The following is a 13,391-nucleotide window of genomic DNA, read 5'->3' on the forward strand; positions in this document are numbered from 1 at the left end:
GCTGCCTGCTCTCCGCAGCCCTCCCTGCAGCAGTAACCACCCGGCAGGAACGAGAGTCCATCCTGCTCACGGGCCTGGACGGACCTTGTCCTTCCCCTTCCCGAACCTGGGTCCGGGCCCCCTCCTCTCCCCACCAGCCTGAAGCCTTCCCCCTTTGACCCCGTCCCCTCCTGCCAGCTGGCCACCTGCGTGGATCTCGGGATCCAGGCGCCCTCCCCAGCGCCTCGGGCGGTGGGGGTCCCCTCCCCCGGGAAGGGAGACTCCACAGCCTGCACCGGGCCAGGGAGCCGGGTGGAGACTGGGATTAGGGACAACAGGAAGTCCCTCCCAGATCCCGTTCCCCACACAGCTGCAGCCCTACAGGGTTCCCAGCTTCGAGGGTTCCGGGTCTGGGGTCCGGAGCTGGGCTGCACCTGCGCTGGTGGGGAGGTGATCTGCACTGCCAGCTCACGATCGCTTTCTCTGGTGCATTCTTGTGATACCAGCAAAGCAGGATGCCAAAATGGGAAAACAAATTCTGTAGAAGGACTTTGATATGTGACATTTCAAAGAAGGCACTGCAGCTGTCCTTACAGGAGTGAGGGCACTTTTCCGGATAGAGGGGCACGATGGTCCTTTGCAACACACAGGGCTTCTGAAGGTCTTGTGGTGTCTCCATGGACACCTTCCTGGATTTCACTTAAGCCCCCAGGCCGGTGAGCATGTCCTCTGGGCTCTCCCCGAGACTGGCATGGAGTTCTCTCTCCCTCAGAGCAAACTTAGGAAACAGAGAGGCCCGGGAACCTGCTCTACACACCCCTATCCATGCCCCACACCTTGAAAAGATCTAGGACCAATCTGATTTTTTTAGATCTCCTCTCCCCCAGCTCCCTCTCAAGGCTACAGAGAGCGGGGGTAAAAGGGTCTGACCCAGCTATATCGATAGGGTCCCAGACTGCATCCTCCACCTCTCAGTCTTCATTTTCCTTTAGACCTGAGAACTAAGCCCTCCCCCCCCCAAAAAAAAAAAATGGAGGAAGAGATGGTGCTTCTCTTTCTAGGGTGAAGAACCTATCTCTCCCCTGAGGAGGACACAGGGGATGGGTCAGAGGAAAGGCGTGGGACCACCTCTGGGGTCGGATTCCAGGAAACATTCCCATGCCCGTGGCTTGCAGTCATCAGAGTCCTCTGAGACGCATACATTTCATCCAGCACCAGGCACAACTGGCCCCTGAACCAGCCTGTGGGTGTGCTGTGGGATCACGGGTTTATTTGACTTAAAACCTGGTTTCCAACATTTAAAAATGACTAGAATTCTCATGAAATCTATTTTCTTGAAAAAAGCAGAACATCAGGCAACCCTGGACTCATATCACCCCCCCACCCTCACTTGAGGGCCTGCAATCACGTGGCTGCACTTCATCCCCACCCTGTCCCCGCAGCATTTTGAATTTGCAACTCTGCTTTTGGAGTTAAATGTGTCTTAGGATCCTGATCTATTCTGCTGTTGCTCTGATGAACAAAAAATGAACAAAACCCCTCGGGTTTGTCTCTGGTCATTATTTCCAGGTGTTTTAATCTTCAAGGTAAAGAAGGATATACAAAGTTGTAGCAAAGGTCTATAGTATTTTCAAGCCAGGGCCACCTGGGTGGCTCAGTTGGTTAAACGTCCGACTTCGGCTCGGGTCACGATTTCCCAGTTTGTGAGAATAAGCCCCACACTAGGATGTCTGCTGCCAGAGCGGAGCCTGCTTGGAATTCTCTCTCTGCCCCTTCCCTTCTCACATGCATATGCACTCTCTCTCCCTCCCTCTCCCTCTCTCTCTCTCTCTCTCAAAATAAATAAACTTTAAAAAATTACTATTTTCAAGCCAGCGAGCTATAAACTGGGAAGTGACAGGGGCCTGTGAAAAAGATGAACTACTCAGTCTGTGAATATTTCTCCATCAAATAGGAGCCAGACAAGCATCCAGAGTAAGGGACTTCACTCCTGAGGCCATGTCAACCCAAGGCAGTCTCAACAGTGCCCTGAGTCCCAAAAATGTGGATGTGTCCTGACTCTTGGCCAAATGTTTCTCTACCAGACAAAAGGGGCCACTTCAGGGATGCTGGGAAGCCCAGCGGTTTGGATGCTACCACGGGACCACCTAAACTAGACCAAATGAAGTCTAAATAAATGAACACTTATTTAACGGTTCAGAAAATATTTATTGAGCACCTACTATATGACAGACATTAGCCCCTTCTTGGACTAGAGAGGAAATGCTTCCAGGGTCTAGGTTCTAGGACTGAGCAGGTCTAGGATGAAGCAAATGTCACATTTGCTGTGTGGGAACTGACTAAAGTCCCTAAAAGACTTCAGAAAGGCACCAGGGAAAGGTGAGTCAATAAGCAACACAGAGAGCAAAACTCTAAATGCCTCCAGCAAGCAGGCAGCACAGCATATGACCAGTGGCTCAATTGTAAAATGGCAGTCGGGGCCTCAAGAAATCATATTTTATTCAAAGGGGGCAGTTGGACGCTTGGTATTGACAATGCTTGAAGACTTTTTAAGAGAAGCCAGGAAAGAATTAGATTTCTATGTGAAATGTCCCGACTTTTAAGTGTTGATGATTAAAATAAAAAATTTAAGAGCTCTGTACAACCCCAGCAAACACCTGCTGTCCAGTTCACTGGGCAACAGTTTAGAGATGTACTCACCTAGGAGCCTGTCACAAGGATAACTACCATGGATGGAAGTGCTTATCTGAGCTTCAGACAGAGAGAACACTCAAAGAATGCCAACTCCAGTGTCTGGTGGTTTCACTGAGCTTAGGAAGAAGTCACCTTCAGCAAATAAATCATGATCGACCTTCAGAGACTGGCCTGAGAATTAACTCGGGTCTTACAAAAACACTCAGAATAATAAAAACTAGAAAAAGGAAGCATCTCAAGTAAGAAGGAAAACTTTTAAAAGAAGGAGGGAGGGAAAAAAAAAGGCTTGTACTAATTAAGGCTGTTAAGCCAGGCTGGAGACAGGGTAATGGAGAGATCTAGCCTTTGGAAGATTAGGGGAAATAAAGGAAAGTGAGAAAAGGCCAAGAAAAACAGGAATCATCGAGTAAACAGTATAGCAAATGTTAACCACTGAAAAAGAAGAAAAGGAAACCAGATAGGTGGAGCCCCAGGAGTAAAAATACTTTAAAGAAGAAAATAACTAAGAACCACCAGAGCCACTGAGAGCTGGGCGTGGGCGCTCACGCGGCCAGCGGCCCTCTCTACCCTGGGAGGGCCGCGCTAGCCAGTGGCCCCATTTCCTGGACGCGAGGCGACCTCAGGAGCACGCGTCCCGACCTGCGGGAGGCCCAGGAACCCAGTAGTCTGTGGAACACGGACGCCGGGAGCCGGTCGCCGAGGCAACCACGTCGCCCCGCCCACGCGCCCGCGGGAGACACCGGTGATTGGTTGGTTCCCTGTGGCCCCGCCCATTCGACTCTCCAGGGCTCCGCCCCGCCGCCTTACCTGCGCGCTCCCGTCCGCGCCCCCGAGGGACTGCCCTGTCGAGGGGGAGGGTCACCCTGGTGCCGCCTGCCCCTGGCCGGTGTGCCAGCATTTCCCGTCCGGCTGCTCCATCTCAACTTCCGGTTTCCCGGCTCTCTGCTGGCGCCCGCCTCTGGGCACCTCGCGCGGGGGCGGGACGCACACGGCGTCCGCTGTGGAGAAACTGAGTCCGTCTGCGCGCGGGCTCTTGCTGCTGCCCTGCTCCCTCTGTGTGACACGTATCTTGTTAAATATAAAACCATATAAAGAAAACATGCAGCACATTAGCACCAAACAACCGTTCGTCCAAGCAGGGGAAGCCGATTTACTCGGTAACTGCTGACAGCGGGGAAAGAGCTGAGCTCCCTCGGATTTGTGCCGAATGACCAGGGTTTCAAACGGAGAACGAGGGCGGGGAGAGCAGGGCTCCCTAGGGGCAGGGAAGTGAACGGTCGCAGAGAGCAGGTCAGTGTGGGTGTGACTAGGCCAGGTGTGTTCGCTGGCAGGTATGGAAGACCTGAGTCTGTCCTCCCTGGGAGAGGGGAGACAGAGGCCATGTCCTTAGGCCATGTCCTTCCTGACGAGAACATTCTAAAGGAAAGGCTCTCAGGCCTTTCTCCCGGCAACACTGAGCTTTCTCAGGCAGATGTTTTAATGGACTGGGGTCATCCCAGCCGTATGCTGCTAGAAGCCATTCTAGAGTCTGGTCAAGTCTCTCAGTGCCGGTTTAGTGGGAAGGGTTATGTGCGGAGAGTTCTGGAAATCTCAAGCAATGCCTTGCTGTACTTTAGCCATGGCACATTCCGTTGTATGGCTGACCGGGGAGCCTGCACATCAGGGCAACAGAAACGGCCTTTTCCTGCCCGGGGCAAGCTCCAGAAAAGGAAAAGAGGCTCCTTCCTGGGCAGCAACACCATGTGCTTCTTTCCAGGATTCTCAAGACCAGCAGCTTCAGCCTCAGCCAGGCAAGCCGTGGACCTCAAGGCCAGAACCTCTCCCCCTAAACTTATGAGGCTAGGGGCGCCTGGGTGGCTCAGTCCGTTGAGCATCCGACTTTGGCTCAGGTCATGACCTCACCGTTTGTGGTTTGAGCCCCAGGTTGGTCTCTGTGCTGACAGCTCGGAGCCTGGAGCCTGCTTCTGATTCTGTGCCTCCCTCTCTCTTGCCCCTCCCCTGCTTGCACTCTGTCTCTCAAAAATAAATGATAAATATTTTTTAAAACAATAATAAAAGGATCAGCTAGATATATTCCCCCAAGCACCCACATCCCAACTTCCAGAACATTTTCTACCTGGGAGCTAAAGACAGCTCACACTACACGCACGGAGGGGATGGCCTAGTGAAACTAAGTTCAATATCTCAAGACTTACTCCAGCTGGCCCTTTGGGGTGGAAATTAGAGTAAATTAAGTAGCTTTTTCTTTAGAGACAGGTGCGTTTTTAGGAAACCAGGAGTGTCATCATCCCAAAGGACCCTATGTTGCTGCACCTGCTACCTCCTACCATCTCGTGCCTCAAGTGCCCCCTCCCCCAGTCTCGGGTAGACTTTCAGGGTGAACTCGCCCACACAAGCCTATGACCCTGAAGCAGGAGGGCACAGGGGCACTCAGGAGGCATTCTGCCCGGCTCAGCATCACAGAACCCTTCGCGGAGCTCCCTCACGGGAGCAAAGGGCAATGGCACCCAAGCGCCCACCCTCGATGGCCTTTTCTGCTGGTATTTACAGCCCTTCATCCTGCTGCGGTCTCCCTCTCTCACTTCCCACCCCTCAGACTCCCTCTAATGTATGTCACGTGGTCCTTGCACAGAATCTTTTACATTCTTTTTACTTCACTGGGTATGAAAAAAATGTAGAGCTTCCATTTGTTCTTACTTGATCTCATCCTTTTAAAAATTCAATTTTTGTGAATGCTTTATTTTAATTCAAATCCAACTTAGTTAACATATAGTGTAATAATAGTTTCAGGAATAGAAGGTAGCGACTCATCACTTACATGTAACGCCCAGGGCTCATCCCAACAACCATCCTCCTTAATGCCCCCACCCCTTTAGCTCTTTTCCCCCCACCCAACACCCCTCTGGCAACCCTCAGTTTGTTCTCTGTTTTATTTAAGAGTCTCTTATGGTTTGTCTTCTCATTTTTCTTATTTTTGCTTCCCTTCCCTAATGTTCTTCTGTTCTGTATCTTAAATTCCACCTATGAGTGAAATCATATATTTGTCTTTCTCTGACTTATTTCACTTAGCATAATACATTCCAGCTCCATCCACATTGTTGCAAATGGCAAGATTTCATTCTTTTTGACTGCCAAGTAACATTCCATTGCACATATATACCGCATCTTCTTTATCCATTCATCAGTCCATGGACATTTGAGTTCTTTCCATTCTTTGGCTATTGTCAATAGCACTGCTATAAACATTGGGGTCCATGTGCCCCTTTGAATAAGCACTCCTGTATCCTTTGGATAAATATCTAATAGTACAGTTGCTGGGCCATAGGGTAGCTCTATTTAAAGTTTTTTGAGATGCCTCCATACTGGTTTCCAGAGTGGCTGCACCAGTTTGCATTCCCAACAGCAGTGCAAAGGGGTTTCTCTTTCTCCACATCCTCACCAATGTCTGTTGTTGCCTAAGTTATTCATTTTAGCCATCCTGACAGGAATGAGGTGGTGTCTCATTATGGTTTTAGTATGTATTTCCCTGATGTTGAGTGATATTGAGCATTTTTTCATATATCTGTTGGCCATCTGGATGTCTTCTTGGGAAAAGTGTCTGTTCATGTCTTTTGCCCATTTCTTCACGGGAGTATTTGTATTTTGCGTGTTGAGTTGGATAATTTCTTTATAGATTTTAGATATTAACCCTTTATCTGAAATGTCATTTGCAAGTATCTTTTCCCATTCTGTCGGTTGCCTTTGAGTTCTGCTGATTGTTTCCTTCACTGTGCAGAAGTTTTTTATCTTGATGAGGTCCCAATAGTTCATTTTTGCTTTTGTTTCCCTTGCCTCTGGAGACATGTCAAGTAAGAAGTTGCTGCAGCCGAGGTCAAAGAGGTTGTTGCCTGTTTTCTCCTCTAGGATTTTGATGGCTTCCTGTCTTACCTTTAGGTCTTTCATCCATTTCTCTCCCTCAAAAATAAATAAACATTAAAAAAAAAAAAGTAGGGGCACCGGGGTGGATCAGTCAGTTCAGCATTTGACTTCAGCTCAGGTCATGACCTCATGGTCCATGAGTTTGAGCCCCGTGTCAGGCTCTGTGCTGACAGCTCAGAGCCTGGAGCCTGCTTTGGATTCTGTGTCTCCCTCTCTCCCTGCCCCCTTCCTGCTCACACTCCGTCTCTGTCTCTCAATAATAAATAAACAGTAAAAAAAAAAGGCTTAAAAAAAAGTAAATGAGGTGAAATCAGTTAGCCCATTGTTATGGTCCAGGCAAGTGACAGTGGAGGCTTGGACTCGGATGACAGCAGCAGAAGTAAAGAAACAGGCAGATTTGGAAAATATTTAGGATATCAGCCTTATAGAACTTGGAGGCAGATGAGATGTCTGAATGAGGTAAAGCAAGGGGATCCGGGATAAATCCCAATTCGTGGGTTGACTGACTGAATGCATTGTACTATGTTTACTGAAATAGAGAATACCAGAAACACCGAGATCTGATGTGGAAGACTCATTGGATCTAAGTTTAGTGAGGGTTTACTATGTGCCAGGCACTGGGGATGCAGTGATGAATGACAACAAAGTCACTGTCATGGAGCTTGTGTTTCAGTGGCTGTGGGAGCTTGGCTTTGAAAATGAAGACTTTGGGGGCATTTATGAGACATTCAAAGAGTTGAGAAATAAAATATAAATACAAGGATATTGACATTGAGAATGGTTATTGAGGCCACAGCGGCTATGAAACTGAGAAGGGAAGAAGGGAGGTATATTAGTTAGTTACTTCTGTGTAACAAATGATGCCCAAAAATGGTAGCTTAAAATAAATACTCATCATCCCATGGTTTCTGTACCCTACAGGGCTTAACTGGGTGCCTCTAGCTCCAGGTCAATAGCTAAAGTCAAGCTATCTGCTTGACTGTGGGGAGAAGGTCCAATGTGACCGGCTGTGGCCCCTCACCACACGGGCCTCTCCTGAGACATGGCTGCCCCTGGGTAAGCAAGCAAGAGATTGAGAGAGAGTGCATCGGAGGGCCCCCAAAACGAAGCCACAGTCTGCTTACAATATAATCTCAGAAATGACACCCCTTCTTCCTGCTGGATTCTGTCTTTTAATTCTTTTTATTTTTATATGTTTTTTAAATTTTTTTTTGTTTTATTTATTTCTGAGAGAGACAGACAGTGTGAGCAGGGGAGGGTCAGAGAGAGGGAGACACAGAATCTGAAGCAGGCTCCAGGCTCTGAGCTGTCAGCACAGAGCCCAATGTGGGGCTCAAACCCACGAACTGTGAGGTCATGACCTGAGCCGAAGTCAGATGCTTAACCCACTGAGCCACCCAGGCGCCCCTCTATTTTTATATTTTAATGTTTTTTTATTTTTGAGAGAGAAACAGGGTGCAAGCAGGAGGGTCAGAGAGGAAAGACACAGAATCTGAAGCAGGCTCCAGGCTCTCAGCTGTCAGCACAGAGCCTGACATGAGGCTCAAACTCATGAACCACAAGATCATGACCTGAGCTGAAGTTGGACGCTTAACCGACTGAGCCACCCAGGCGCCCCTGGATTCTGTTTCCTAAAAGGGAATCACTAAATCCAGCCCCTCTCCCCCCCAGGCAGTGGATTACACAGGGTGCGACGAACCAGAGCCAAGTTCACTGGAGGCCCCTAGACTGGAGCCGAGCAGAGTGCCCATATTTCACACTCAGGCAAACAGAGCGAAGCTGGTGAAGAAGGTTGAGAGAAGACAATGGGAGAAACAGAGAAAACAGGAGATAGGAAGATAGAATGTCAAATCCACTGAGAGATCAACTGGGAGCCAGAGACCTGCTGAGACAGGCTCTGTGGCTGACAGTCCCGTGCGGGGACAGGCGAAAGCCAAGCAGACAGAACAGCAGCAAGTGAATCACAGTCTGCAGCAAGTGCCGGGAAGGGACCAAGACGCTTTAACAAGGGTGGACTCGAGCAGTTTCCATAAGGAGATGGACGATTAAGAATGAAGAGGAGCAGACAAAGGGTGAGGGTGAGAGGATCTTTCCAGGCCAGGGTGGCGAGGTGGGATCGAGTGGTGTGTTCAGGAACGGGCAGGCAAAGGAGAAGAGGGCAGAAGATGTGACCGCGGTAAGAAGGGGCTGTGGACGGGCGCCCAGACAGAGGTGTCTACAGGAAGGAAGCCGGGGGAGAGCTTCGAGCAGCAGAGAAAGCATTCCATAAGTGATGCTGAAGTCACACAGATGGTGGCAAATGGCGGGCCTGAGGGTGCAGCTCAGGCCTCTGGGGCCAGTGAGACAAACAAGCAAAGAGGCTTGGGAGCCCTCAAATTCACGGACACCAAAAAGAACACCTCGTGTTCTCGACAACACCCTGCAACCCTTCACTGCAGCTGCAGGAGGAAAACGGTGGGGTTATGGCTATGGGTAAAGACGCTACTTAATTCGGTTTAGACCCAGGCATTGAAGCTGCTGGAATAACCAGAGGCTATTTAATAACAGGTAATGGAGATTTTAATAGTCATCTTTCCCAGAGCTGGAGGAGGATTTCTCCACTTTGCCCTGAATTATTCTAAATGGGGGAATCCTATAGAAATAGAAAATACAGGAAATAGAAAATCTTTCTTTTGCAATCTCTCTTTTTTCAAATGTGTATTTATTTTTGAGAGAGCAAGCGAGTGGGGGAGGGGCAGAGAGAGAATAGGAACCAGAATCCCAAAGAGGCTCTGCGCGGTCAGTGGGGCTCAAATCCACAAACCATGAGACCATGACCTGAGCCAAAATCAGGAGTCAGATGCTCAACCATCTGGGCCACCCAGGTGCTCCTGCAGCCTCTTAAAAGATGAGAAAGGAAGATTCCATCAGTCAGACACTCTTGCTGGCCTGGCTGATACTCGACCTGAATTTTTTTTTTCACATTTAATAAAAAAAGTTGTACACCTGAAACTAATATAATTCTGCATGTTAACTATGTCAGAATTGAAACTTAAAAACGTAGTTAAAGGGGGCCTGGGTGGCTCAGTCAGTTAAGCGTCTGACTTGGGCTCAGGTCATGATCTCACAGTTCGTGGGTTTGAGCCCCGCGTCGGGTTCTGTGCTGACAGCTCAGAGCCTGGAGCCTGCTTCAGATTCTGTGTCTCCCTCTCTCTCTGACCCTCCCCTGCTCACGCTGTCTCCCTCTCTCACAAATAAATAAAACATTTAACAAGTTTTTTAAATAAATAAAAAATAAAACACAGTTAAAAAAGAATTATTGGGGGGCACCTGGGTGGCTCAGTCGATTAAGCATCTGACTTGGGCTCAGGTCATGATCTCACAGTTTGTGGGTTCGAGCCCTATGTCAGGCTCTGTGCTGACAATTCAGAGCCTGGAGCCTGCTTCAGATTCTGTGTCTCCATCTCTCTCCGCTCCTCCCCTGCTCATGCTCTGTCTCTCTCTGTTTCTCAATAATAAATAAATGTTAAAAAAATTTTTTTTTTGAAAGAATGATTAGGAGCATCTGGGTGGCTCAGTTGGTTGAGCATCCAACTCTTCATTTCTGCTCAGGTCACGATCTCATGGTTCATGAGTTCGAACCCCACATGGGACTCTGCACTGACCGTACAGAGCCTGCTTGGGATTCTCTCTCTCTCCCTCTTTCTCTGCCCCCTCTTACGTGCCCTTGATCTCTCTCTTAAAATAAATAAATAAAGTTAAAAATTATTATATCATAAAACAAAACCAAAAATAAGTAAAGTTGGATTTTGCCTGTGTTTTTGTTTTAGACACGAACTACTTAAAAAAAATTCTGGGACACCTGGGTGGCTCAGTGGGTTGAGTTGACTTCAGCTCAGGTCATGATCTCCTCGTTAATGAGTTCAAGCCCCATATCGGGGTCGCTGCTGTCAACTTGTCAGTGAAAAGCCTGCCTGGGATCCTCTGACCACCCCTCCCCCACTTGTGCTCTCCTCTCTCCTAAAGTAAATAAATATTTTTTTTTAAAAGAATGTAATTTGGGAGTGCCTGGGTGGCTCAGTCGGTAAAGCATCTGACTTCAGCTCAGGTCATGATCTCACAGTTTGTGGGTTCGAGCCCCGCACTGGGTTCTGTGCTGACAGCCAGCTCAGAGCCTGGAGCCTGTTTCAGATTCTGTGTCTCCCTCTCTCTCTGACCCTCCCCTGCTCACGCTGTCTCTCTCTCCCTCTCTCTCTCTCTCTCAGAAATTTAAAAAAAAAATTTAAAAAAAAAAGAATGTAATTTGGTGTGAACTTTAAAAAAAATTCTAAGGTAACAACTAGAATCGTTTATAAGTGTGCATTTTCAAGATAATTTTAGGAGATATTGAAATATACCCCAAATAGGTATATTTTTATTAAAATCTCTCCTTTGGAGGTATGTTTATCACTAAGTGGAACTAAATAACAACCCAGCACCTTCACAAGAATTTTCGTCTGTTAGTGAGTAATGCTGGGAGAGAAGAGTGTAAGAGACTTCAACGTTCAAAAATAAGCCCTTTTTTCCTGCAAAACTGTAGTTAATAATAAAAGAAATCAAAAGGAATCCCAGCTTCGGTGACCTGGCATTGCACAGACTGTAAGCCTCATGGGGGTAACACTCGTCTGTACTTGTCTGTTTCACTCAGCACAGGGTCCCTGGGGTCAAGGACAGTACAAGGAAGGAAGAAGGAAGGAGGGAAGGAAGAAGGGAGGGAAGGAAGGAAGGGTGCACTCACACGATGGGCCAGCAACAAACAGGGTTATTGGCCAAGCCCATGCTCGGTTTAGAAATGGAGCTGGTCTGCACTTCTCTGACATTATTTCCAGGACAGGTATCACGTCTGAGTCGGAGGACTGAAAGTCAGTGCTAACAGCGACCACCGAGCCCTTCGGCTGCGCTCCCAGCCAGCTCCCCCAGGCCCTCCCTGCGGGCTCTGATCCTTACCCGCGGAGGCCACGTTCCAGCACTTCTTCCCCATCATATCCGTACAGGCCCCGCTGCCCCCACCTTCGGGGCTCAGACGTGGCCAGGTCCTCGAAAGCCACAGCCACAGGGAAGCAGGTCAGTCTTGGGGGAAGGGGCGAGGGCTGGGCCTGCCGGGAGGGGTCCAGATCTGGGTGTGCGGCCGGCGCCTCCGCCCGGGGTTTGGTTTCTGCGGCCCCGCCCAGGAGGCGGAGCTTCCAAGCTCCTCCCTGGGGTGGGGTTTCCCGGCTCCGCCCAGGAGGCGGGCTGCGGTGGCGGGCCCGGGCTGGGCGCATGCGCACTTCTGCGCGCCGTGGGTGTCGCGGCCCGCCGCGGAGCCGTTTCGTCGGTTTGGACACAGGCCAGCTCCGTCTAGGTGTAGAGGACGCGGAGCACATAATGGAAACACCACTGTCCGCAGGGAGCTTGTGGTCCAGTGAGGCCCACACTAGACAGTGAAAATAAAGGAACAAGATGAATCCCAGGTGTTAAGTGCAGGAAGACAACGACCTGGCTGAGGAGCCAGAGCGAGCTCGGGTGTCCCCGGGTCCCCAAGACAGGTGGTGCCGCTAGAGTGCCCGCGGGCTCTGAACCGCAGGCTCCTACGAGGAAAGCGCCCTCCGGGCCGCGGCCCAAGATCACGACCCAAAAAGACACCTTTGAGCAAATGCAAAGGCTTGACTTTGGAGGTCGAGTTGGGCTCAAGGCCAGTGGTGAGGTCACTTCCCTTCCCGGAAGCCCCCGCTTCGTCGTCCTTGGGAAACCTGGGAGAAAAGCCACCCGCAAGATTCTTGCGAAGATCTTTGCGGGTGTTGGTGGCGCCCTTCCTTCCCCCGTCACGTGGTCCTGTTCTCTTTTTCTTGGCCCGGGACTGCTCGGCGCACCGGCTAGTACGCCCTCTGAAGTCAGGGCTTGCTCCTGTTTACCCCAACCCCTCCCTGCAACTGTGCGTGGCACAAAACAGGACCTTGGCAAACATCTGCGGCATGAATGAAATGCCTAGCAAAGAGCCCCCCACACAAGTTGGCATTTTAACATGGCAGCTCTGGGGAAGCCTAAGTGGCTCAGTCTGCTGGCTCAGGTCATGAGCTCACGGTTGGTGAGTTCCAGCCCTGCATCCACCTCTCCGCTGTCCGTGCAGAGCCCGCTTGGGATCCTCTGTCCCCCCTCTCTGTCCCTCCCCCACTCGTGCTCTCTTTCTCTCAAAGATAAATATACATTAAAAATTTAAAAAATAAAAATAAAATGGCATCTCTGGTCCCCCAGAAAGTACAGGATGACAGACTCCCCTCCAAGAAGAATAGGACCAGTCCTGATGGGTAAGGGGGGCAGGTCTTACCTCGACGAGTGGTTAGACTCTCCTACTCAGACCTAGGATGCACTCTGAATTAGCCGCTGAATCCTCATTTCTCTGGCCCCTCCCTCTCCCCTCCCCACTCCCAAACTGGGAGGTTAAGGGTTAACTCTAGGAAGCCCCCTCATTACCTGGATGGGACCAGAGCAAGGAACTTCCTGTTTAATTTTCCCGGAGTCCTTTCCCAGTCTGGCTGAGGCTGACTCTGGCCCTGGGGCCCTCAGAGAACCCCTAGCACCCCCCTCTGGAGTGGGAACCCCGAGTGGTGAGTTGCAAGGAAGCCTGGGGTGCAGGCTGCCAGGACAGACACAGGGGTTCATAGAAGCTCGGAGGGAAAAGGGGGACTCGGGCCTCAGCGATGGGATAGGGGATTAGGAAGCTGGAAAAAAGACTTGGAAGGATGGGGGGGGTCTATATTGGGGAGCCCAGGGCAGCCAGCTCTGAGGGGCCATCAAGGAGGGTG

At 50.0% G+C, this 13,391-nt stretch overlaps 1 protein-coding gene across 3 annotated transcripts in view; it reads right to left on the minus strand.

Annotated features, from left to right (window-relative positions):
* Window positions 1-11,764, minus strand: part of LOC120241539 (zinc finger protein 213-like) — a 33,029-nt gene extending 21,265 nt beyond the window's left edge. Inside the window, exons 1-2 of one of the 3 annotated variants that reach the window (XM_039246753.1) lie at window positions 3,187-3,312; window positions 2,680-2,805 (exon numbers count right to left, since the gene is read on the minus strand). The gene's annotated coding sequence lies outside the window, so the exon portion shown is untranslated. Of the gene's footprint in view, window positions 1-185; window positions 292-2,679; window positions 2,806-3,186; window positions 3,313-11,556 lie in introns of those variants that run through there. The other 2 variants (XM_039246755.1, XM_039246754.1) reach the window with 2 other exon arrangements.
* Between the last annotated feature and the right edge of the window lie 1,627 nt (window positions 11,765-13,391).

The sequence above is a fragment of the Hyaena hyaena genome, unplaced genomic scaffold (genome assembly GCF_003009895.1).
Source record: "Hyaena hyaena isolate Hyena2069 unplaced genomic scaffold, ASM300989v1 scaffold_285, whole genome shotgun sequence".
In the NCBI taxonomy this organism is placed as follows: domain Eukaryota; kingdom Metazoa; phylum Chordata; class Mammalia; order Carnivora; family Hyaenidae; genus Hyaena; species Hyaena hyaena.